The 25,363-nt window shown below is 38.5% G+C and overlaps 1 protein-coding gene across 24 annotated transcripts in view; it reads right to left on the bottom strand.

Moving 5' to 3' along the window:
• The window catches only part of KDM4C (lysine demethylase 4C), a 518,729-nt gene that overhangs the window by 289,010 nt on the left and 204,356 nt on the right, over window positions 1–25,363 (bottom strand). For 2 of the 24 annotated variants that reach the window (XR_014301836.1, XR_014301837.1), the window contains exon 9: window positions 3,414–3,485. The exons of 21 other annotated variants lie outside the window; for them this stretch is intronic. The gene's annotated coding sequence lies outside the window, so the exon portion shown is untranslated. Of the gene's footprint in view, window positions 1–3,413; window positions 3,486–25,363 lie in introns of those variants that run through there. One more of the 24 variants, XM_082695152.1, reaches the window with a different exon arrangement.

Genomic DNA, 25,363 nt, shown 5'->3' with positions numbered 1-25,363 from the left:
TCCGTAAAATAATGGGGCAGGCACAGGGAGAATTAGGCCCCCAAGTACCTCTATGTCTGACTAGAGAAGAGCAAGCTGAGAACTGAGGAACTGTAGAGAGCTTGTATGGTCTGAGGGAGACAACCTCTGCTTACCTCCCAGCAAATACTGCCCCTCAGGGAATGTCAGAGCAGTGTTTTCAAATCATCCTGGCTTAAGTGAACCTATGACTCCAGAGTTTTATGTAAAATCATCTGATATTTAAACATTGACAATTTATATAATTCAAACATTTCTAAAACACTGTGAACCTCTATTGTACATGTACACATTTAGTCATGGCCTACAGGCTGTTAGGTACTGATTGCTGGCCTTCTGGTGAATCTGCTGTGGTTTCAACTTGAGAATAACCATGGCAAGGAATAAATAGCCATCTCTGGCTCTGCTGCTATAAGGATGAATATGAGGTGATACATCTGATAAGTTAGTCCATTTCTCTCTCTTGCTTCTCTTAGCTAGGAGCACATTCTGCTTTCCTGCTAACACCCAAAGGTAAAACAAAATTAGATCATTGTCCCATGAAATATATGTAGTATTTCTTTAAGTTTCTGTATTCTATTCTATATTCTATACATGAATATGTTCCATTAATCTCACAATAAATTTGTTTTACATAACTTACGCTATTGTACCTTTGTTTCTAAAAATAAATACTTTTGCAAACAATCTTTTAAATATAATATTAAGACATGGAAAGCAGAGAAAGTATTCTGGAAGACAGCAGGAAGGACAATCTTACAGAAAGAAGCAAATGCAAAATCAACTACCACAAAACAAAACAAAATAAGACAAAATCAATTTCAAATAGCAGAAATTGCAAATAGAATAAAGAAAATGCATCCAGTATCTTATGCTGGACCCATGGTGCACCAAAACAGTAAAATTTTACACATCTTAATTTTGAAATATATAGATAAAGGATGCTGCCTTTAGAGATCTGTCCACAGAAAAAGAAATTATATCCAACTTATACTTTAAGATAAAATTCATAGAAATACAGTAACTTCATTCTTCATCAGTCTCATCTAAAATAGGAATGCATTTTCTTAGCTGTCTATGACACCATTCATCAGAGAAAGAATACAATTTATATTCACACCATCATTAGATTAGTTCTTTCCATCATGTCCTACAAATTACTGATCACTGTCCACCAGAGAAAGGAAAAGCACTTCCATCCTCACTATATCATATTAATTAATGAATTAATTTTACTAATATTAAACAACTCAACATAAGAAACTTTTATTATGAGATTAAAATCTTAAATCATGTACTTAACAGCAAACATATATAAAGCAATACTCTAATTTCTATGAGGAAATAACATGTGCCATCTGAGGAAAGAAACCTACTGTTAATGAACATGTACAGGAATGGTTTCAGAGCTGAAGACCATTTGGAGACTGAGTCTGGATGTGCTTATGGATAGAGAATAAGCCACACAGGCGAAGACCAAAAAAATGGAGTGGGGAAGGGCAATAAGGATATATGACTGAATTTGGAAAGGAGTAGAGATCTCCTCTCAGGCATGAATGAGGGTATCAGTCTGAATAGGATAAATATTCTGAGGTTTCAAAAATCAAGTAAAAGTTGGAGTATTATATAAAGCTCATGCAATGAAGAGAGCCAAAGAGAAACTAAAATGATCATAAAGTAATTAATTTCTAGAAAAGTAGTACAGTTATGAATTTAGTGATGTATGGATATTGATTGCCTAGAAAAAATTAATATTGTTTAAACAATATGTTGGTGAAATATATAAAAGAAATGAAAACTTACGTATTTAAATGTTGGCTATACTTTCCCATCATTATCTCAACATAATTATGAAATTTTAAAGGTGAAATGATTTAAAGAATATTTCTGCCATGTGGATGATTTTAAGTCTCTCATATTCAAGTATTTATTTGCATTAGTATTAATCCTCAAGCATTTGGGTCCTATTTTGTTGGGGTGGAACTGAAAATTGTCACGATTCCCACAAAGACTTTTAAAAAGTTGTACTCATCTTGTTCTCCACAGTGACAATGATGATTCGTAACTGCTTACATTTTGAAGCTCAAACGATATTCAGATTGAGAACTGTTATCTCTAGGTGACAGGAACAAGAAATGTAGTTTCTAACCATAGGATAAAACTTAAATCTCTTCCTCAGAGTTACTGTGTGTGTGTGTGTGTGTGTGTGTGTGTGTGAGAGAGAGAGAGAGAGAGAGAGAGGGAGAGAAAGAGGGAGTGTGAGTGCATGGTCAGGAGATGATGGGAGTCACTTGACTATTACATAATATTCAAAGATACTTTTAAAAATATAATTTATGTTTAAAACATCAAGGAAAACTCATCTATTAAACACACATTGAAGTCTATGCATCAACTTTAAAATATCTATTCTATTTCTAGGAAATTATACTCAATGTAATGAGGTATTAATAAATTTAACATCAACACCCTCTAAAGAATGTTTATAATAAAACTGTGACATCATTGAATTTGACATAAGAATGAAAGAAACTAATGGCAGAACTGAAAAATAAAACACAAATTTACTTTGAGTAACAGGTTTATGTATTCCAATTAAATGAAACATGAAAAAGTTAATTTCAATGAAATAGCCACCATTTTATTATTGGTATATCTGGAAAAATAAAAGCTTCTATAAGGGGCATCTGGGTGACTCAGTCGGTAAGTGTCTGCCTTCAGCTCAGGTGGTGATCCCAGAGAGCTAGGATTGAGTCCCGCATTGGGCTCCCTGCTCGGTGGGGAGTCTGCTTCTCCCTACCCCTCTGCCTGCCAGTCTCCCTGCTTCTGCTCTCTCTTTCTCTATCAAATAAATTAACAAAAAATTTTTTAAGTCTATAAGAAAAACAAGTTTAACTATCTTTCTTCTTTCCTCAGACTCTCCTTCTTCTCAAAATCTATAAAAGCACAAGTTGTGTGGGGCACCTGGGTGGCTCAGTCGGTTAAACATTCAACTGTTGATTTCAGCCCTGGTCATGATCTCATCGTCTCATCAGCTCCTGGCCCAACCTGGAGTGGGCTTGAGATTCTCTCTGTCCCCCCGCCCTGCACTCCTGTGTGTGTTTTCTCTCTGTGTGTGTCTCTCAAATAAATAACACTTAAAAAAAAAAAAAAAGCACAAGTTTTGTAGAAGTAAAACCATTCCAAATACATGATAGAAGACTGACAAACTCCTAAGCCACACACAGCTCTTCAAAAGGCTCTGCAGTGCTGTGATGATTTGTAGTTTTCCAGTTTCCCAAGGGGAAGCTATAAAAATCAGGGAGACTGAAGACAGTGCCTGCTGAAAAACTGAACAGATGGCTTAGTCAACTAAAAAACCAGCAGTTTTGGAAGCCTGTTCTCATTTAAAGTACCTTCCAAAAACAGCTTGGTGTGGTTGGTTTCAATTTTCTTTTTCTTTGACATTGTTAAGCTATCTTTCCAGCCTTTAGATAGAGAGAACAAAGAAAATATTAACTTCCTTTACAAGAGAACAAAAGACTTACTGTTTCATTTTGTTCTCCTGAAAAACTTTTAGACCTGAGTTTTACTCACTAAGAAAAAATCATAACCTTTCTTTTCGAGCTGCAGTATTCTCTAGACAATCATAAACAACTCTGAAAATGGGTGTTATGGCATGGAAGTAAAGAAATCAAATAAATATATTTATTAAATATATACCAAATATATAAATATTATATATATTCAGTATATTGATATATCAATATACATTTGAACCTTGAACAATGGGTCTGAACTGGACAAATCCACTTATATGTGGATTTTTTTTTTCAGTAAATACAGTGTGCTACAATAAATGTATATTCTCTTATGATTTTCTTAATATTTTCTATAGTTTATTATAAGAATACTATAATACATATAACATATGAAGTATGTATTAATTGGTGTTACTGGTAATGCTTCAACATTAGGCTATTAGTAGTCAAGTTTTTGAGGAGTCAAAAAGTTGTATGTGGACTTTCAACTGCTTGAGACCTCTAACCCTCATGTTGCTCAAGGGTCAACTGTATATTAAATTATGTATACATACACACATACATCATTCAAGCAAACACGGAAACCTCTGGCTACACCTTTGGTGGAGGAGATCACATACACAAGATTCTGTTTTATGTAGATTATATTAGCAATTTGTAAAAGTGTTGAAAGAAATAGACCAACATAAATTTGAAACATTTATTCTTTGGCAGAGAAGGAAAAAAAGAGAAGGGAGCTGCTCCCACGACTTAGGAGATGATTCACTATTCTGTGGGGAGGAGTTTCAGTGTGGGACATCTATGTAGGCAAAACAGGTAAGAAATGCTTGCTCTGCTACAAGAGGGAACAATATCAAATGATACACAGTTCTACAGCAGATTGTTTTTAGTCACAAGAATAAACCTACTATGTTACAAATAAGAAGGCTAAGTATTTGGCATTATCTCCAAAGCAAAATCTGACTTCACTAAGTAACCTGGCAAGGTAAATACCCTCCTCAGGGGTGTATTGCTATGAAATATATTTTTCTTAGGCACCATTCAACTATTTACCTTTCCACCAATGAAAGGCCATTTATTTTTTTTTTTAAAGATTTTATTTATTTACTTGAGAGAGAGACAGTGAGAGAGAGCATGAACGAGGAGAAGGTCAGAGAGAGAAGCAGACTCCCCATGGAGCTGGGAGTCCGATGCGGGACTCGATCCCAGGACTACAGGATCATGACCTGAGCCAAAGGCAGTCGTCCAACCAACTGAGCCACCCAGGCGTCCCAAAAGGCCATTTATTTTTATTTTTTTTTTTATTTTTTTTTTTTTGAATCTAACTTTTTATTTTTTATAAACATATATTTTTATCCCCAGGGGCACAGGTCTGTGAATCACCAGGTTTACACACTTCACAGCACTCACCAAAGCACATACCCTCCCCAATGTCCATAATCCCACCCCCTTCTCCCAAACCCCCTCCCCCCAGCAACCCTCAGTTTGTTTTGTGAGATTAAGAGTCACTTATGGTTTGTCTCCCTCCCAATCCCATCTTGTTTCATTTATTCTTCTCCTACCCACTTAAGCCTCCATGTTGCATCACCACTTCCTCATATCAGGGAGATCATATGATAGTTGTCTTTCTCTGCTTGACTTATTTCGCTAAGCATGATATGCTCTAGTTCCATCCATGTTGTTGCAAATGGCAAGACTTCATTTCTTTTGATGGCTGCATAGTATTCCATTGTGTATATATACCACATCTTCTTGATCATTCATCTGTGGATGGACATCTAGGTTCTTTCCATAGTTTGGCTATTGTGGACATTGCTGCTATAAACATTCGGGTGCATGTGCCCCTTTGGATCACGACGTTTGTATCTTTAGGGTAAATACCCAATAGTGCAATTGCTGGGTCATAGGGCAGTTCTATTTTCAACATTCTGAGGAACCTCCATGCTGTTTTCCAGAGTGGCTGCACCAGCTTGCATTCCCACCAACAGTGTAGGAGGGTTCCCCTTTCTCCACATCCTCGCCAGCATCTGTCATTTCCTGACTTGTTGATTTTAGCCATTCTGACTGGTGTGAGGTGATATCTCATTGTGGTTTTGATTTGTATTTCCCTGATGCCGAGTGATATGGAGCACTTTTTCATGTGTCTGTTGGCCATCTGGATGTCTTCTTTGCAGAAATGTCTGTTCATGTCCTCTGCCCATTTCTTGATTGGATTATTTGTTCTTTGGGTGTTGAGTTTGCTAAGTTCTTTATAGATTCTGGACACTAGTCCTTTATCTGATATGTCGTTTGCAAATATCTTCTCCCATTCTGTCAGTTGTCTTTTGATTTTGTTAACTGTTTCCTTTGCTGTGCAAAAGCTTTTGATCTTGATGAAATTGCAATAGTTCATTTTTTCCGTTGCTTCCCTTGCCTTTTGCGTTGTTCCTAGGAAGATGTTGCTGCGGCAGAGGTCGAAGAGGTTGCTGCCTGTGTTCTCCTCAAGGATTTTGATGGATTCCTTTCGCACATTGAGGTCCTTCATCCATTTTGAGTCTATTTTTGTGTGTGGTGTAAGGAAATGGTCCAATTTCATTTTTCTGCATGTGGCTGTCCAATTTTCCCAGCACCATTTATTGAAGAGGCTGTCTTTTTTCCATTGGACATTCTTTCCTGCTTTGTCGAAGATTAGTTGACCATAGATTTGAGGGTCTATTTCTGGGCTCTCTATTCTGTTCCATTGATCTATGTGTCTGTTTTTGTGCCAGTACCATGCTGTCTTGATGATGACAGCTTTGTAATAGAGCTTGAAGTCCGGAATTGTGATGCCACCAACGTTGGCTTTCTTTTTCAATATCCCTTTGGCTATTCGAGGTCTTTTCTGGTTCCATATAAATTTTAGCATTATTTGTTCCATTTCTTTGAAAAAGATGGATGGTACTTTGATAGGAATTGCATTAAATGTGTAGATTGCTTTAGGTGCCATAGACATTTTCACAATATTTATTCTTCCAATCCAGGAGCATGGAACATTTTTCCATTTCTTTGTGTCTTCCTCAATTTCTTTCATGAGTACTTTATAGTTTTCTGAGTATAGATTCTGTGTCTCTTTGGTTAGGTTTATTCCTAGGTATCTTATGGTTTTGGATGCAATTGTAAATGGGATTGACTCCTTAATATCTCTTTCTTCTGTCTTGCTGTTGGTGTAGAGAAATGCAACTGATTTCTGTGCATTGATTTTATATCCTGACACTTTACTGAATTTCTGTATAAGTTCTAGCAGTTTTGGAGTGGAGTCTTTTGGGTTTTCCACATATAGTATCATATCATCTGCGAAGAGTGATAATTTGACTTCTTCTTTGCCGATTTGGATGCCTTTAATTTCCTTTTGTTGTCTGATTGCTGAGGCTAGGACCTCTAGTACTATGTTGAATAGCAGTGGTGATAATGGACATCCCTGCCGTGTTCCTGACCTTAGTGGAAAAGCTTTCAGTTTTTCTCCATTGAGAATGATATTTGCGGTGGGTTTTTCATAGATGGCTTTGATGATATTGAGGTATGTGCCCTCTATCCCTACACTTTGAAGAGTTTTGATCAGGAAGGGATGCTGTACTTTGTCAAATGCTTTTTCAGCATCTATTGAGAGTATCATATGGTTCTTGTTCTTTCTTTTATTGATGTGTTGTATCACATTGACTGATTTGCGGATGTTGAACCAACCTTGCAGCCCTGGAATAAATCCCACTTGGTCGTGGTGAATAATCTTTTTAATGTACTGTTGAATCCTATTGGCTAGTATTTTGTTGAGTATTTTCGCATCTGTGTTCATCAAGGATATCGGTCTATAGCTCTCTTTTTTGGTGGGATCCTTGTCTGGTTTTGGGATCAAGGTGATGCTGGCCTCATAAAATGAGTTTGGAAGTTTTCCTTCCATTTCTATTTTTTGGAACAGTTTCAGGAGAATAGGAATTAGTTCTTCTTTAAATGTTTGGTAGAATTCCCCTGGGAAGCCATCTGGCCCTGGGCTTTTGTTTGTTTGGAGATTTTTAATGACTGTTTCAATCTCCTTACTGGTTATGGGTCTGTTCAGGCTTTCTATTTCTTCCTGGTTCAGTTGTGGTAGTTTATATGTTTCTAGGAATGCATCCATTTCTTCCAGATTGTCAAATTTATTGCCGTAGAGTTGCTCATAGTATGTTCTTATAATAGTTTGTATTTCTTTGGTGTTAGTTGTGATCTCTCCTCTTTCATTCATGATTTTACTTATTTGGGTCCTTTCTCTTTTCTTTTTGATAAGTCGGGCCAGGGGTTTATCAATTTTATTAATTCTTTCAAAGAACCAGCTCCTACTTTCGTTGATTTGTTCTATTGTTTTTTTGGTTTCTATTTCATTGATTTCTGCTCTGATCTTTATGATTTCTCTTCTCCTGCTGGGCTTAGGGTTTCTTTCTTGTTCTTTCTCCAGCTCCTTTAGGTGTACGGTTAGGTTGTGTACCTGAGACCTCTCAGGACTGCCTTTATTGTGTCCCACAGATTTTGAACTGTTGTATTTTCATTATCATTTGTTTCCATGATTTTTTTCAATTCTTCTTTAATTTCCCGGTTGACCCATTCATTCTTTAGAAGGATACTGTTTAGTCTCCATGTATTTGGGTTCTTTCCAAACTTCCTTTTGTGGTTGAGTTCTAGCTTTAGAGCATTGTGGTCTGAAAATATGCAGGGAATGATCCCAATCTTTTGATACCGGTTGAGTCCTGATTTAGGACCGAGGATGTGATCTATTCTGGAGAATGTTCCATGTGCACTAGAGAAGAATGTGTATTCTGTTGCTTTGGGATAAAATATTCTGAATATATCTGTGATGTCCATCTGGTCCAGTGTGTCGTTTAAGGACTTTATTTCCTTGCTGATCTTTTGCTTGGATGACCTGTCCATTTCAGTGAGGGGAGTGTTAAAGTCCCCTACTATTATTGTATTGTTGTTAATGTGTTTCTTTGATTTTGTTATTAATTGGTTTATATAGTTGGCTGCTCCCACGTTGGGGGCATAGATATTTAAAATTGTTAAATCTTCTTGTTGGACAGACCCTTTGAGTATGATATAGTGTCCTTCCTCATCTCTTATTATAGTCTTTGGCTTAAAATCTAAGTGATCTGATATAAGGATTGCCACTCCTGCTTTCTTCTGATGTCCATTAGCATGGTAAATTCTTTTCCACCCCCTCACTTTAAATCTGGAGGTGTCTTCGGGCTTAAAATGAGTTTCTTGGAGGCAACATATAGATGGGTTTTGTTTTTTTATCCATTCTGATACCCTGTGTCTTTTGACAGGGGCATTTAGCCCATTCACATTCAGGGTAACTATTGAGAGATATGAATTTAGTGCCATTGTATTGCCTGTAAGGTGACTGTTATTGTATATGGTCTCTGTTCCTTTCTGATCTACCACTTGTAGGCTCTCTCTTTGCTTAGAGGACCCCTTTCAATATTTCCTGTAGAGCTGGTTTGGTATTTGCAAATTCTTTCAGTTGTTGTTTGTCCTGGAAGCTTTTAATCTCTCCTTCTATTTTCAATGATAGCCTAGCTGGATATAGTATTCTGGGCTGCATGTTTTTCTCGTTTAGTGCTCTAAAAATATCATGCCAGCTCTTTCTGGCCTGCCAGGTCTCTGTGGATAAGTCAGCTGCCAATCTAATATTTTTACCATTGTATGTTACAGACTTCTTTTCCCGGGCTGCTTTCAGGATTTTCTCTTTGTCACTGAGACTTGTAAATTTTACTATTAGGTGACGGGGTGTGGGCCTATTCTTATTGATTTTGAGGGGCGTTCTCTGAACCTCCTGAATTTTGATGCTCGTTCCCTTTGCCATATTGGGGAAATTCTCCCCAATAATTCTTTCCAGTATACCTTCTGCTCCCCTCTCTCTTTCTTCTTCTTCTGGAATCCCAATTATTCTAATGTTGTTTCGTCTTATGGTGTCACTTAATTCTCGAATTCTCCCCTCGTGGTCCAGTAGCTGTTTGTCCCTCTTTTGCTCAGCTTCTTTATTCTCTGTCATTTGGTCTTCTATATCACTAATTCTTTCTTCTGCCTCATTTATCCTAGCAGTTAGAGCCTCCATTTTTGATTGCACCTCATTAATAGCTTTTTTGATTTCAACTTGGTTAGATTTTAGTTCTTTTATTTCTCCAGAAAGGGCTTTTATATCTCTCGAGAGGGTTTCTCTAGTATCTTCCATGCCTTTTTCGAGCCCGGCTAGAACCTTGAGAATTGTCATTCTGAACTCTAGATCTGACATATTACCAATGTCTGTATTGATTAGGTCCCTAGCCTTCGGTACTGCCTCTTGTTCTTTTTTTTGCGTTGAATTTTTACGTCTTGTCATTTTGGCCAGATAAGAGTAAATGAAGGGGCAAGTAAAATACTAAAAGGGTGGCAACAACCCCAGAAAAATATGCTTTAACTAAATTAGAAGAGATCCAAAATCGTGAGTGGGGAGAAAGGGGATAAAAAGAGGTTCAAAAAGAAGGAAAGAAAAAAAAAGAAAAGAAAAAAAAATTTTTTTTAAAAAAAGAAAACACCTGAGAAAAATGTAAAAAAGAAAAAATATATATATTAGATAAACTAGTAAAAAATCGTTAAAAAAGAAAAAGGTAACAGTTAAAAAAAAAAAATTTTTACCCGAAGGCGAGAAGAAAAAGAAAAGAAAAAAAAAAATGAAAAAGAAAAAATTAAATTAACTGCAAGACTGAAAAAAAATCACAGGAAAAAAGCCATGAGTTCCGTGCTTGGCTTTCTCCTCCTCTGGAATTCTGCTGCTCTCCTTGGTATTGAAACCGCACTCCTTGGTAGGTGAACTTGGTCTCGGCTGGATTTCTTGTTGATCTTCTGGGGGAGGGGCCTGTTGTAGTGATTCTCACGTGTCTTTGCCCCAGGCGGAATTACACGGCCCTTACCCGGGGTCGGGGTGAGTAATCCGCTCGGGTTTGCTTTCAGGAGCGTTTGTTCCCTGAGCGCTTTCCGTAGAGTTCCGGAGGACGGGAACACAAATGGCGGCCTCCTGGTCTCCGGCCCGAGGAGCCGAGAGCCCAGGGCCCCACTCCTCAGTGCGCCCTCAGAGAACAGCGCCCAGTTATTCCCGTCTGCCTGACCTCCGGCCGTGCTCCGAGCTCACCGAGCCTGCGATCGGTTCAAGGTAACACCGAGCTGTGAGCTTACTGTCGGCTCTGTCTCTGTAGCCGGCTTTCCCGTTCCAATACCCGCAAGCTCTGCGACACTCAGACACCCCCGATCCTTCTGTGACCCTGCGGGACCTGAGGCCACGCTGACCCCGCGTGGGCTTCGCCCCGGTTTAGCCTCTGGAGCGATGTCCCTCAGCGGAACAGACTTTTAAAAGTCCTGATTTTGTGCGTGGTTGCTCCGCCGCTTGCCGGGACGGGAGCCGGCCCCTCCGCCCGGGGTCTATCTTCCCGTCGCTTTGGATTCACTTCTCCGCCGGTCCTACCTTTCAGAAAGCGGTTGTTTTTCTGTTTCCAGAATTGCTGTTCTTCTTCTCTTCGGTCTGCCGATGGATTTTCAGGTGTTTGCAATCTTTAGATAAGCTATCTAGCTGATCTCCGGCTAGCTGAAGCAGTCTCAGCTTGCTACTTCTCCGCCATCTTGACTCCTCCCTCGGCCATTTATTTTTAAAAGCTGATTTGTATTTTTTGTTTTTAGAGTTTCAAACTTTCTCTGAAACTCAACTAAACACACATACGCACACACACACACACAGTAAAGGGAAATATAAAAATCTATGTACGGATTGCCAGTTGGACCTTCCTTGGAAAACAAAACATCCTGATCCCATCCTTTTTGCTGTTTTTAGGGAGTCCTTCCTCCTCACCTCCCATTAAAATCTCAGGGTCTTGTACTCCTCCTCCATGACAACACCTAAATTTGAACTGTCATACTGAGATTCAAAATAAACACAAACACATAAAACTGATCTTCAATTGCTAATGTATAATTTCTAAGTCAAACAAATACATCTTAACATTTAATTCATTTAGAAGCACAAAATCGGGGTTACAGTCTTCCACTTAAATTCTACTATTTCTGATCAATGTTAAATCATAAAAGCACATGAAGATTACAGAGTAAGGTACAAAGATTATCTCCCTAAAAGGTATTTTGAACCACAAGGCTAGCAAGAGCCTTTTAATAAGAAGAAATTACAGATGAGGGCGCCTGGGTGTCTGTTAAGTGTCTCCCTTCAGCTCAGGTCATATCCCAGGGTCCTGGGATAGAGCTCCCCATCAGGCTCCCTGCTCAGAAGGAAGCCTGCTTCACCCTTTGCCACTTCCCCTGCTTGTGTTACCTCTCTTGCTGTGTCCCTGTCAAATAAATAAATAAAATCTTAAAAAAAAAAAAGAAAAGAAAAGAAAAGAAAAGAAAAGAAAGAAAGAAAGAAAGAAAGAAAGAAAGAAAGAAAGAAATTACAGACGTTACTCCTTTCGCAGGAGTAACTTTAACTGATGATGGTGATGATGATGATTTTTTTAAAACCTAGAACGTTTCTTTTTAAAGCCTAGAAAACTTTTAGTTTCTTTTTTAAAGGCCCCTCAAAGTTAGGTAGTTAAGAGATCTTTAAGTCTTATAAATACAATGAACATCAATAAACTTTACATTCTACTCTTTCCTATTAATTATAATAATAAATTAGTTACAGTATTCAGCTTTTCCTATTTCTCCAATGAAAGTAGCTATGATCAGGGTGCCTGGATGGCTCAGTCAGTGGGGTGTCTGCCCCGAGTCCTATAATAGAGGGAAAATGTTTCTCCTTCTCCCTCTGCCAGCTGCTTCCCTTGCTTTTATGTGTGCTCTCTCTCTCTGTGTCAAATAAATAAAATCTTAAAAAAAAAAAAAAAGTAGCTATGATCACTATACACTCTGCATAGCAAAATGGCCAAATATTTTAAGTAACTGTATAGATCTGGGTCTAGAATCTGTACTTGAAATCAGGTCAATAATAATAGGCATTTAATCAAAATTTCTTCATTCCTATCTGCTGCACACTGTGATAAAATCCTTACATAGGTATGTCCCACAATAACTTTATAAAACAGGTTTTATTACCTCAGATAAGGAAACTAAAGCACAGAGGAGGTAAGTACCTGAATAAGGGCACACAGTGATTAGTTTGCAGAAATGGGAGTTGCTCTCAAGCATTTGCTCATAACCACTACACTCTGTACCTTCCAAAATACCACTCCCCCACAAAGATTTCTATGAACTGGCTCCCAGAGATTAGACCCTCCCATTCTCTAAATAGTCCAGACAGGGGTCATTCTCATTCATCAGAAGGCTTGATGTTCAACTTAAACCAGTCAACTACTGCAGCAGGAACAACGCAAGAAAATGCAACAGAATGGGCTGAGCAATTTCAGCTGGGAAATATAAGTTTAACTTAAGATGTTATTATCTCGGGGCGCCTGCGTGGCTCAGTGGGTTAAGCCGCTGCCTTCGGTTCAGGTCATGATCTCGGGGTCCTGGGATCGAGTCCCACATCGGGCTCTCTGCTCAGCAGGAAGCCTGCTTTCTCCTCTCTCTCTCTCTCTGCCTACTTGTGATCTCTCTCTGTCAAATAAATAAATAAAATCTTAAAAAAAAAAAAAAAGATGTTATTATCTCAACATCTCAAAAGAAATGGTGACATCATGAAATAAAAAGTCAAAATATTAAATATCTAGTGGTAATGTCTTTTTCTCAAGCCCTGTTACATATGGATAAATGTATCTATGCACTGATTTACTTAGCAAATCAAAATCAAGTGATGTATTACTGCTTATATGTACATATGCAAGCACATACCTACAAATCTCCATTTTTATAGCACATACAGTCTTAAAAATAGATATAAAGCTACATAATTGAGAGGGAATCATCTAACTTAAGTAAAATCACCAATTTAGTGAGTGATGGAGTTTTAAAAGAAAACACACAAACATATATCTGGATGGTCTGAGATCACAAGGTAGCTTTTTCTTATGTTGCTAATTTATTGGTTTATTTCCTTTCTAGGATTTGAATAAATACCATGTGTTGGAGCTACCTTCTGTCTCTAATCCAGTTTTCATTTCAAAGCCAAAATAAATTAAATAATTTATTTTTTAAAATACAAATAAAATATGTGAAATCTGAAACATAAGTATACCTGTCTGCCTATGTACTTCAATAGGTTTTATTAAACAAGATGCTGAGATTTTTAATTACTATTTACTCGTTGTTCATCCACTTTTCATAAAATTCAAGGTTTTTTTTTTTCATTTTACATTTAGTTTATTTCTTTTCAGTGTTCCAAAATATATTGTTTATGCACCACACCCAGTGCTCCATGTAATATGTGCCCTCCATAATACCCACCACCAGGCTCACCCAACCCCTCACCCCCATCCCCAAAGCCTCAGTTGGTTTCTCAGACCCCCAGTCTCTAGTGGTTTTTCTCCCCCTACAATATCTCCCCACTCACTTCTCTCCATCTTCCAATGTCCTCCATGTTATTCCTTATATTCCACAAGTAAGTGAAACCATATGATACTTGACTCTCTGCTTGACTTATTTCACTCAGCATAATCGCTTCCAGTCCCATCCATGTTGATACAAAAGTTGGGTAACCATCCTTTCTGACGGAGGCATAATACTCCAGTGTATATATGGACCATATCTTCTTTATCCATTCATCCATTGAAGGGCATTCTGGTTCTTTCCACAGTTTGGCGACTATGGTCGTTGCTGCTATGAACACTGCAGTACAGATGGCCCTTTTTTTCACTACATCTGTATCGTTGGGGTAAATATCCAGTAGTGCAATTGCAGGGTCATAGGGAAGCACTAGTTTTATATTTTTGAGGAATATCCACACTGTTTTCCAAAGTGGCTGCACCAACTTGCATTCCCACCAACAGTGGAAGAGGGTTCCCCTTTCTCCACATCCTCTCTAACACATGTTGTTTACTGTCTTGTTAATAATGGCCATTCTAACTGGTGTCAAGTTGTATCTCAATGTGGCTTTGATTTGATTCTCCCTGATGGCTAATGATGATGAACATTTTTTCATGTACCTGTTAGCCATTTGTATGTCTTCTTTGGAGAAGTGTCTGCTCATGTCTTCTGCCAATTTTTTGATGTGATTATCTGTTTTGTGTGTGTTGAGTTTGAGGAGTTCATTATAGATCTTGGATATCAGCCCTTTGCCTGTAGTGTTATTTGCAAATATCTTCTCCCATTCTGTGGGTTGCCTCTTTGTTTCGTTGACTCTTTCCTCTGCTGTGCAGAAGCTTTTGATCTTGTTGAAGTCCCAAAAGTTCATTTTTGCTTTTGTTTCCTTTGCCTTTGGAGACATATCTTAAAAGAAGTTGCTGTGGCCGATATCAAAGAGGATACTGCCTATGTTCTCCTCTAGAATTTTGATAGATTCCTGCCTCACATTGAGGTCTTTTACCCATTTCGAGTTTATAGTTGTGTATGTATAAGAGAATGGTCGAGTTTCATTCTTCTACATATAGCTGCCCAATTTTCCCAGCACCATTTATTGAAGAGACAGTCTTTTTTACACTGTATATTTTTTATATTTTTTATATATTTTTTCCTGCTTTGTCGAAGATGACTTGACCATAGAGTTGAGGGTCCATATCTGAGCTCTCTATTCTGTTCCACTGCTCTATGTGTCTGTTTTTATGCCAGTACCATGCTGTCTTGGTGATCACAGCTTTATAGTAAAGCTTGAAATCAGGCAACATGATGCTCCCAGTTTTGTCTTTCTTTTTCAACATTTCCTTAGCAATTTGGGGTATCTTCTCGTTCCATACAAATTTAAGATTGTTTGTTCCAGCACATGGAAAAACGCCAGTGGAATTTTGATTGGGATGGCACTGAAAGTATAGATTACTCTAGGCAGTATAGACATTTTAACAATGTTTATTCTTCCAATCCATGAGCATGGAATGGTCTTCCATCTTTTTGTGTGTTCTTCAATTTCTCTCTTGAGTGTTCTGTAGTTCCTTGAGTACAGTTTCTTTACCTCTTTAGTCAGGTTTATTCCCAAGTGTCTTATGGTTCTTGGTGCTATAGTAAATGGAATCAATTCTCCAATTTCCCTTTCTATATTTTGATTGTTAGTGTATAAGAAAGCAACTGATTTCTGTACATTGATTTTGTATCCTGCCACACTAATGAATTGCTATATGAGTTCTAGTAGATTGGGGGTGGAGTCTTTTGGGTTTTCCATGTAAAGTATCATATTACCTTCGAAGAGAGAGAGTTTGACTTCTTCATTACCAATTTGGATACCTTTTATTTCTTTTTGTTGTCTGATTGCTGTTGCTAGGACTATGTTGAACAAAACTGGTGAGAGTGGGAATCCTTGTCCTGTTCCTGATCTCAATGGGAAGGCTGTCAGCTTTTCCCCACTGAGGATGATATTCGCTGTGGGTTTTTCATAGATAGATTTTATGAAGTTGAGGAATGTTCCCTCTATCCCTATACTTTGAAGTGTTTAAAGTGGTTTTTTTAAATTAATTTGAGAGAGAAAGAGCACAGAGACAGGCAGAGTGGCAGGCAGAGGCAAGGGGAGAAGCAGGCATCCTGCAGAACCCAATGAGGGACTTGATCCCAGGATGCTGGGATCATGACCTGGGCCAAAGGCAGCCATCTAACCAGTTGAGCAACCCAGCTGTCCCTACTTTGAAGCATTTTAGTCAGGAACGGATGCCATATCTTGACAAATGCTCCCATTAAATGGCACAGGGTTGCAGATTGGATAAAATGACAGGACCCATTGTCTAGAAGAGACACATTTTGAACCTACAGATATATCCAGACTGAAAGTGACAGGATGGAGAAGCATCTTTCATGCCAATGGGCCTCAAAAGAAAGCTGAAGTAGCGATTCTCATATCAGATAAATTAGATTTTAAACTAAAGACTGTAGTCAGAGATAAAGAAGGACACTACATCATTCTTAAAGGATCTATCCACCAAGAATATCTAACAATTGTAAATATTTATGCCCCCCATATGGGAGCAGCCAACTACATAAGACAATCTGTTAATCAAGATAAAGAGCCATAGTGATATGAATACACTAATAGTAGGGGATCTTAACACACCACTCTCAGTAACAGACAGATCATCCAAGCAGAAAATCAATAAAGAAACAAGAGCATTGAATGACACATTGGAACATATGGACCGCATAGATATATACAAAACGTTCCACCCTAAAACAACAGAATACTCATTCTTCTCAAGTGCACAGGGAACTTTCTCCAGAATAGACCACATACTGGGTCACAAATCGGGGCTCAACCAACACCGAAAGAGTGAGATGAATCCCTGCATATTCTCAGACCACAAAGCTTTGAAACTGGAACTCAACCAAAGAAAAAGTATGGAAGGAATTCAAACACTTGGAAGCTAAAGACCACGCTGCTTAAGAATGTTTGGATCAACCAGGAAATCAAAGAAGAATTTAAACAATTCATGGAAGCCAATGAGAATGAGACACTTCCATCCAAAACCTATGGGATACAGCAAAGGCGGTCCTAAGGGGGAAATACATAGCCATCCAAGCCTCCCGCAAAAAAACTGAGAAATCCAGAATACATCAGCTCTCTTTACACCTTAAAGAACCAGAGAATCAACAACAAATTAAGCCAACCCCAAACACAATAAGGGAAATAATCAAGATTAAAACAGAGATCAATGAGATAGAAACCAGAGATACAGTAGAACACATCAATGAAACTAGAAGCCGGTTTTTTTTATAAACTGCTGGCCAAACTAATCCAAAAGAGGAGAGAGAGGACCCAAAGTAATAAAATTATGGATGAAAGGGGAGTGATCATGACTAACACCAAGGAAACAGAAACAATCATCAGAAATTATCAATAGCTATATGCCAATAGGTTAAGCAACCTAGATGAAATAGATGCATTCCTGGAAACAAATAAATTTCCAAAACTGAAACAGGAAGAAACTGACAACCTGAATAGACCAATATCTAATAACGAGGTTGAAGCACTGATCAAAAACCTCCCAAAAAACAAGAGCCCAGAATCTGATGAATTCCCTGGAGAATTCTACCAAACATTCAAAGAAGAAATCATACCTATTCTCCTGAAGCTGTTTTAGAAAAAAGAAACAGAAGGAAAACTTCCAGACTTTTTTTATGAAGCCACCATTACCCTGATTCCCAAAGCAGGCAAAGACCCCACTAAAAGGAGAATTTCAGACCAATAACCCTGATGAAAACGGATGCCAAGAATCTCAATAAGATCCTAGCTAATAGGATCCAACAGTACATTAAAAAATTATCCACCATGACCAGGTGGGATTTATTCCTGGGATGCAAGGGTGGTTCAACATTCATAAATCAGTCAATGTGATAGAACAAATCAATAAGAGAAGAGACAAGAACCACATGGTCCTCTCAACTGATGCAGAAATTCAAGCTTTATATCAGGAATATAGATTCCTTATGGCAAGAATCAAGAATTTTCTGTTCAGTAAGTAATTATCTGCAAGAAGTTATGCTGTTCACTGACAAAAGAAGTAACACAAATGAGAGAGAGATACATTAATAAAATATATTTAATGGCCCTTTTATAATCTCTTGTTTTATACCATACTTTCTAAAAAAAAAAAAACAAAAAAAGGTCCTGGATGATTTTCAGAATAAAAAAACATAGTTATAAAAAACTGGACAAGTAGGAATATAGGCACACTTCAAATGTTTAAAAAATACTGAATATTAACAATTAGCCTCAACTTGGTCATAAAATACTAAGTTTTGGAAAAGTATCAAGTCATATTCAATTATAGTTATCTGTAAAACTTAGAGGAGGATAGAGGGGAGGAGTCAAGATGGCGGAGAAGTAGCAGGCTGAGACTGCTTCAGCTAGCCGGAGATCAGCTAGATAGCTTATCTAAAGATTGCAAACACCTGAAAATCCATCCGCAGATCGAAGAGAAGAAGAACAGCAATTCTGGAAACAGAAAAACAACCACTTTCTGAAAGGTAGGACCGGCGAAGAAGTGAATCCAAAGCGATGGGAAGATAAACCCCGGGGGGAGGGGCCGGCTCCCAGCAAGCGGCGGAGCAACCGCGCACAAAATCAGGACTTTTAAAAGTCTGTTCCGCTGAGGGATATCACTCCAGAGGCTAAACCAGGGTGAAGCCCACGCGGGGTCAGCGAGGCCTCAGGTCCCAAGGGTCACAGAAGAATCGGGGTTCTATGAGTGTCGCAGAGCTTGCGGGTATTGGAACGGGAAAGCCGGCTACAGAGACAGAGCTGACAGTAAGCTCACAGCTGGGTGTTACCTTGAACCGGTCGAAGGCTCGGTGAGCTCGGAGTATGGCCGAAGGTCAGGCAGACGGGAGTGACTGGGCGCTGTTCTCTGAGGGCGCACTGAGGAGTGGGGTCCTGGGCTCTCGGCTCCTCCGGGCCAGAGACCAGGAGGCCGCCATTTGTATTCCTGTCCTCCGGAACTCTACAGAAAGCGCTCAGGGAACAAAAGCTCCTGAAAGCAAACCCGAGCGGATTACTCACCCCGGCCCCAGGTAAGGGCGGTGCAATTCCGCCTGGAGCAAAGAAACTTGAGAATCACTACAACAGGCTCATCCCCCAGAAGATCAACAAGAAATCCAGCCGAGACCAAGTTCACCTACCAAGGAGTGCGGATTCAATACCAAGGAGAGCAGCAGAATTCCAAAGGAGGAGAAAGCAAAGCACGGAACTCATGGCTTTTTCCTTGAATTTTTTTTCAGTCTTGCAGTTGATTTAATTTTTTTCTTTTTCATTATTTGTTTTTTTTTCTCGCCTTCTGGTAATTTTTTTTTAACTTTTACCTTTTTCTTTTATAACGTTTTTTAACTAGTTTATCCAATATATATATTTTTCTTTTTTATATTTTTCTTATGCTTTATTTTTTTAAATTCTTTTCTTTTCTTTTCTTTTCTTTTTTTCTTTCTTCCTTTTTGAACCTCTTTTTATCCCCTTTCTCCCCCCTCACGATTTGGGATCTCTTCTAATTTGGTTAAAGCATATTTTCCTGGGGTTGTTGCCACCCTTTTAGTATTTTACTTGCTCCTTCATATACTCTTATCTGGACAAAATGACAAGACAGAAAAATTCAACACAAAAAAAAGAACAAGAGGCAGTACCGAAGGCTAGGGACCTAATCAATACAGACATTGGTAATATGTCAGATTTAGAGTACAGAATGACAATTCGCAAGGTTCTAGCCGGTCTCGAAAAAGGCACAGAAGATATTAGAGAAACCCTCTCGAGAGACATAGAAGCCCTTTCTGGAGAAATAAAAGAACTAAAATCTAACCAAGTTGAAATCAAAAAAGCTATTAATGAGGTGAAATAAAAAATGGAGGCTCTCACTGCTAGGATAAATGAGGCAGAAGAAACAATTAGTGATATAGAAGACCAAATGACAGAGAATAAAGAAGCTGAGCAAAGAGGGACAAACAGCTACTGGACCATGAGGGGAGAATTCGAGAGATAAGTGACACCATAAGACTTAACAACATTAGAATAATTGGGATTCCAGAAGAAGAAGAAAGAGAGAGGGGAGCAGAAGGTATACTGGAGAGAATTATTGGGGAGAATTTCCCCAATATGGCAAAGGGAATGAGCATCAAAATCCAGGAGGTTCAGAGAACGCCCCTAAAAATCAATAAGAATAGGCCCACATCCCATCACCTAATAGTAAAATTTACAAGTCTCAGTGACAAAGAGAAAATCCTGAAAGCAGCCCGGGAAAAGAAGTCTGTAACATACAATGGTAAAAATATTAGATTGGCAGCTGACTTATCCACAGAGACCTGGCAGGCCAGAAAGAGCTGGCATGATATTTTCAGAGCACTAAACGAGAAAAACATGCAGCCAAGAATACTATATCCAGCTAGGCTATCATTGAAAATAGAAGGAGAGATTAAAAGCTTCCAGGACAAACAAAAACTGAAAGAATTTGCAAACACCAAACCAGCTCTACAGGAAATATTGAAAGGGGTCCTCAAAGCAAAGAGAGAGCCTACAAGTGGTAGATCAGAAAGGAACAGAGACCATATACAGTAACAGTCACCTTACAGGCAATACAATGGCACTAAATTCAGATCTCTCAATAGTTACCCTGAATATTAATGGGCTAAATGCCCCTGTCAAAAGACACAGGGTATCAGAATGGATAAAAAAACAAAACCCATCTATATGTTGCCTCCAAGAAACTCATTTTAACCCCGAAGAAATCTCCAGATTTAAAGTGAGGGGGTGGAAAAGAATTTACCATGCTAATGGACATCAGAAGAAAGCAGGAGTGGCAATCCTTATATCAGATCAATTAGATTTTAAGCCAAAGACTATAATAAGAGATGAGGAAGGACACTATATCATACTCAAAGGGTCTGTCCAACAAGAAGATTTAACAATTTTAAATATCTATGCCTCCAACGTGGGAGCAGCCAACTATATAAACCAATTAATAACAAAATCAAAGAAACACATCAACAACAATACAATAATAGTAGGGGATTTTAACACTCCCCTCACTGAAATGGACAGGTCATCCAAGCAAAAGATCAGCAAGGAAATAAAGTCCTTAAACGACACACTGGACCAGATGGACATCACAGATATATTCAGAACATTTCATCCCAAAGCAACAGAATACACATTCTTCTCTAGTGCACATGGAACATTCTCCAGAATAGATCACATCCTCGGTCCTAAATCAGGACTCAACCGGTATCAAAAGATTGGGATCATTCCCTGCATATTTTCAGACCACAATGCTCTAAAGCTAGAACTCAACCACAAAAGGAAGTTTGAAAAGAACCCAAATACATGGAGACTAAACAGCATCCTTCTAAAGAATGAATGGGTCAACCGAGAAATTAAAGAAGAATTGAAAAAAATCATGGAAACAAATGACAATGAAAATACAACGGTTCAAAATCTGTGGGACACAACAAAGGCAGTCCTGAGAGGAAAAGATAAAGTGGTACAAGCCTTTCTCAAGAAACAAGAAAGGTCTCAGGTACACAACCTAACCCTACACCTAAAGGAGCTGGAGAAAGAACAAGAAAGAAACCCTAGCCCAAGCAGGAGAAGAGAAATCATAAAGATCAGAGCAGAAATCAATGAAATAGAAACCAAAAAAACAATAGAGCAAATCAACGAAACTAGGAGCTGGTTCTTTGAAAGAATTAATAATATTGATAAACCCCTGGCCAGACTTATCAAAAAGAAAAGAGAAAGGACCCCCCAAAATAAAATCATGAATGAAAGAGGAGAGATCACAACTAACACCAAAGAAATACAAACTATTATAAGAACATACTATGAGCAACTCCACGGCAACAAATTTGAAAATCTGGAAGAAGTGGATGCATTCCTAGAAACATATAAGCTACCACAACTGAACCAGGAAGAAGTAGAAAGCCTGAACAGACCCATAACCAGTAAGGAGATTGAAACAGTCATTAAAAATCTCCAAACAAATGAAAGCCCAGGGCCAGACGTCTTCCCGGGGGAATTCTACCAAACATTTAAAGAAGAACTAATTCCTATTCTCCTGAAACTGTTCCAAAAAATAGAAATGGAAGAAAAACTTCCAAACTCATTTTATGAGGCCAGCATCACCTTGATCCCAAAACCAGACAAGGATCCCATCAAAAAAGAGAGCTATAGACCAACATCCTTAATGAACACAGATGCGAAAATTCTCACCAAAATACTAGCCAATAGGATTCAACAGTGCATTGAAAGGATTATTCACCACGAACAAGTGGGATTTATTCCAGGGCTGCAAGGTTGGTTCAACATCCGCAAATCAGTCAATGGGATACAACACATCAATAAAAGAAAGAACAAGAACCATATGATACTCTCAATAGATGCTGAAAAAGCATTTGACAAAGTACAGCATCCCTTCCTGATCAAAACTCTTCAAAGTGTAGGGAAGAGGGGACATACCTCAATATCATCAAAGCCATCTATGAAAAACCCACCGCAAATATCATCCGCAATGGAGAAAAACCGAAAGCTTTTCCGCTAAGGTCAGGAACACGGCAGGGATGTCCATTATCACCACTGCTATTCAACATAGTACTAGAAGTCCTAGCCTCAGCAATCAGACAACAAAAGGAAATTAAAGGCATCCAAATTGGCATAGAAGTCAAATTATCACTCTTCGCAGATGATATGATGCTATATGTGGAAAACCCAAAAGACTCCACTTCAAAACTGCTAGAACTTATACAGGAATTCAGTAAAGTGTCAGGATATAAAATCAATGCACAGAAACCAGTTGCATTTCTCTACACCAACAGCACGACAGAAGAAAGAGAAATTAAGGAGTCAATCCCATTTACAATTGCACCCAAAACCATAAGATACCTAGGAATAAACCTAACCAAAGAGGCACAGAATCTATACTCAGAAAACTATAAAGTACTCATGAAAGAAATTGAGGAAGACCCAAAGAAATGGAAAAATGTTCCATGCTCCTGGATTGGAAGAATAAATATTGTGAAAATGTCGATGCTACCTAAAGCAATCTACACATTTAATGCAATTCCTATCAAAGTACCATCCATCTTTTTCAAAGAAATGGAACAAATAATTCTAAAATTTATATGGAACCAGAAAAGACCTAGAATAGCCAAAGGGATATTGAAAAAGAAAGCCAACGTTGGTGGCATCACAATTCCGGACTTCAAGCTCTATTACAAAGCTGTCATCATCAAGACAGTATGGTACTGGCACAAAAACAGACACATAGATCAATGGAACAGAATAGAGAGCCCAGAAATAGACCCTCAACTCTATGGTCAACTAATCTTCGACAAAGCAGGAAAGAATGTCCAATGGAAAAAAGACAGCCTCTTCAATAAATGGTGCTGGGAAAAATTGGACAGCCACATGCAGAAAAATGAAATTGGACCATTTCCTTACACCACACACGAAAATAGACTCAAAATGGATGAAGGACCTCAATGTGCGAAAGGAATCCATCAAAATCCTTGAGGAGAACACAGGCAGCAACCTCTTCGACCTCTGCCGCAGCAACATCTTCCTAGGAACATCGCCAAAGGCAAGGGAAGCAAGGGCAAAAATGAACTATTGGGATTTCATCAAGATCAAAAGCTTCTGCACAGCAAAGGAAACAGTTAACAAAATCAAAAGACAACTGACAGAATGGGAGAAGATATTTGCAAACAACATATCAGATAAAGGACTAGTGTCCAGAATCTATAAAGAACTTAGCAAACTCAACAGCCAAAGAACAAATAATCCAATCAAGAAATGGGCGAGGACATGAACAGACATTTCTGCAAAGAAGACATCCAGATGGCCAACAGACACATGAAAAAGTGCTCCATATCACTCGGCATCAGGGAAATACAAATGAAAACCACAATGAGATATCACCTCACACCAGTCAGAATGGCTAAAATCAACAAGTCAGGAAATGACAGATGCTGGTGAGGATGCGGAGAAAGGGGAACCCTCCTACACTGTTGGTGAGAATGCAAGCTGGTGCAACCACTCTGGAAAACAGCATGGAGTTTCCTCAAAATGTTGAAAATAGAACTGCCCTATGACCCAGCAATTGCACTATTGGGTATTTACCCTAAAGATACAAACGTAGTGATCGAAAGGGGCACCTGCACCCGAATGTTTATAGCAGCAATGTCCACAATAGCCAAACTATGGAAAGAACCTAGATGTCAATCAACAGATGAATGGATCAAGAAGATGTGGTATATATACACAATGGAATACTATGCAGCCATCAAAAGAAATGAAATCTTGCCATTTGCAACAACATGGATGGAACTAGAGCGTATCATGCTTAGTGAAATAAGTCAAGCAGAGAAAGACAACTATCATATGATCTCCCTCATATGAGGAAGTGGTGATGCAACCTGGGGGCTTAAGTGGGTAGGAGAAGAATCAATGAAACAAGATGGGATTGGGAGGGAGACAAACCATAAGTGACTCTTAATCTCACAAAGCAAACTGAGGGTTGCTGGGGGGAGGGGGTTTGGGAGAAAGGGGTGGGATTATGGACATTGGAGAGGGTATGTGCTTGGGTGAATGCTGTGAAGTGTGTAAACCTGGTGATTCACAGACCTGTACCCCTGGGGATAAAAATATGTTTATAAAAAATAAAAAATTAAAAAATAATAATAAATTAATAAAAAAAAAAGAAAATACATGCAAAATTGAATATGTATGGGTTTAACTTCAGCAGTCACCCAAAGATGTCATAAACAATGACATAAGTTTGCTAGTGATAATAATAAAGTGTACTCTCGGGGCGCCTGGGTGGCTCAGTGGGTTAATGCCTCTGCCTTCGGCTCAGGTCATGATCCCAGGGTCCTGGGATGGAGCCCCACATCGGGGGTCTCTGCTCAGCAGGGAGCCTGCTTCTCTCTCTCTCTCTCTCTCTCTGCTTGCCTATTTGTGATCTCTGTCAAATAAATAAAAAAAAAAAATTAAAAAAAAAAAAATAAAATAAAGTGTACTCTCTTTTAATCTAAAAAAAAAAAAATTAGAGGAGGATATATCCCGGTACTGAAATTAAATTTTAGAAAAAATTATCAATCTGGTTTTAACACTGAGTTTCACAATAGGGAAAATCTGGAAAAATTCTAATTCAAAGGACCATTCATTCTAAAAACAAACATGCAAAAATCCTTGCCATCACTTCGATCTTTACCTTTCTGCCAACTTTTGTGTTCTTGACAAATTGTTTCTCTTGAGATTTATACATTGCCTTACATGTATA

The sequence above is a fragment of the Mustela nivalis genome (assembly GCF_964662115.1).
Source record: "Mustela nivalis genome assembly, chromosome: 13".
Taxonomy (NCBI): Eukaryota; Metazoa; Chordata; class Mammalia; order Carnivora; family Mustelidae; genus Mustela; species Mustela nivalis.
The sequence above is the reverse complement of the archived record's forward strand: the minus strand, read 5'-3'. Positions and strand labels throughout refer to the sequence as shown.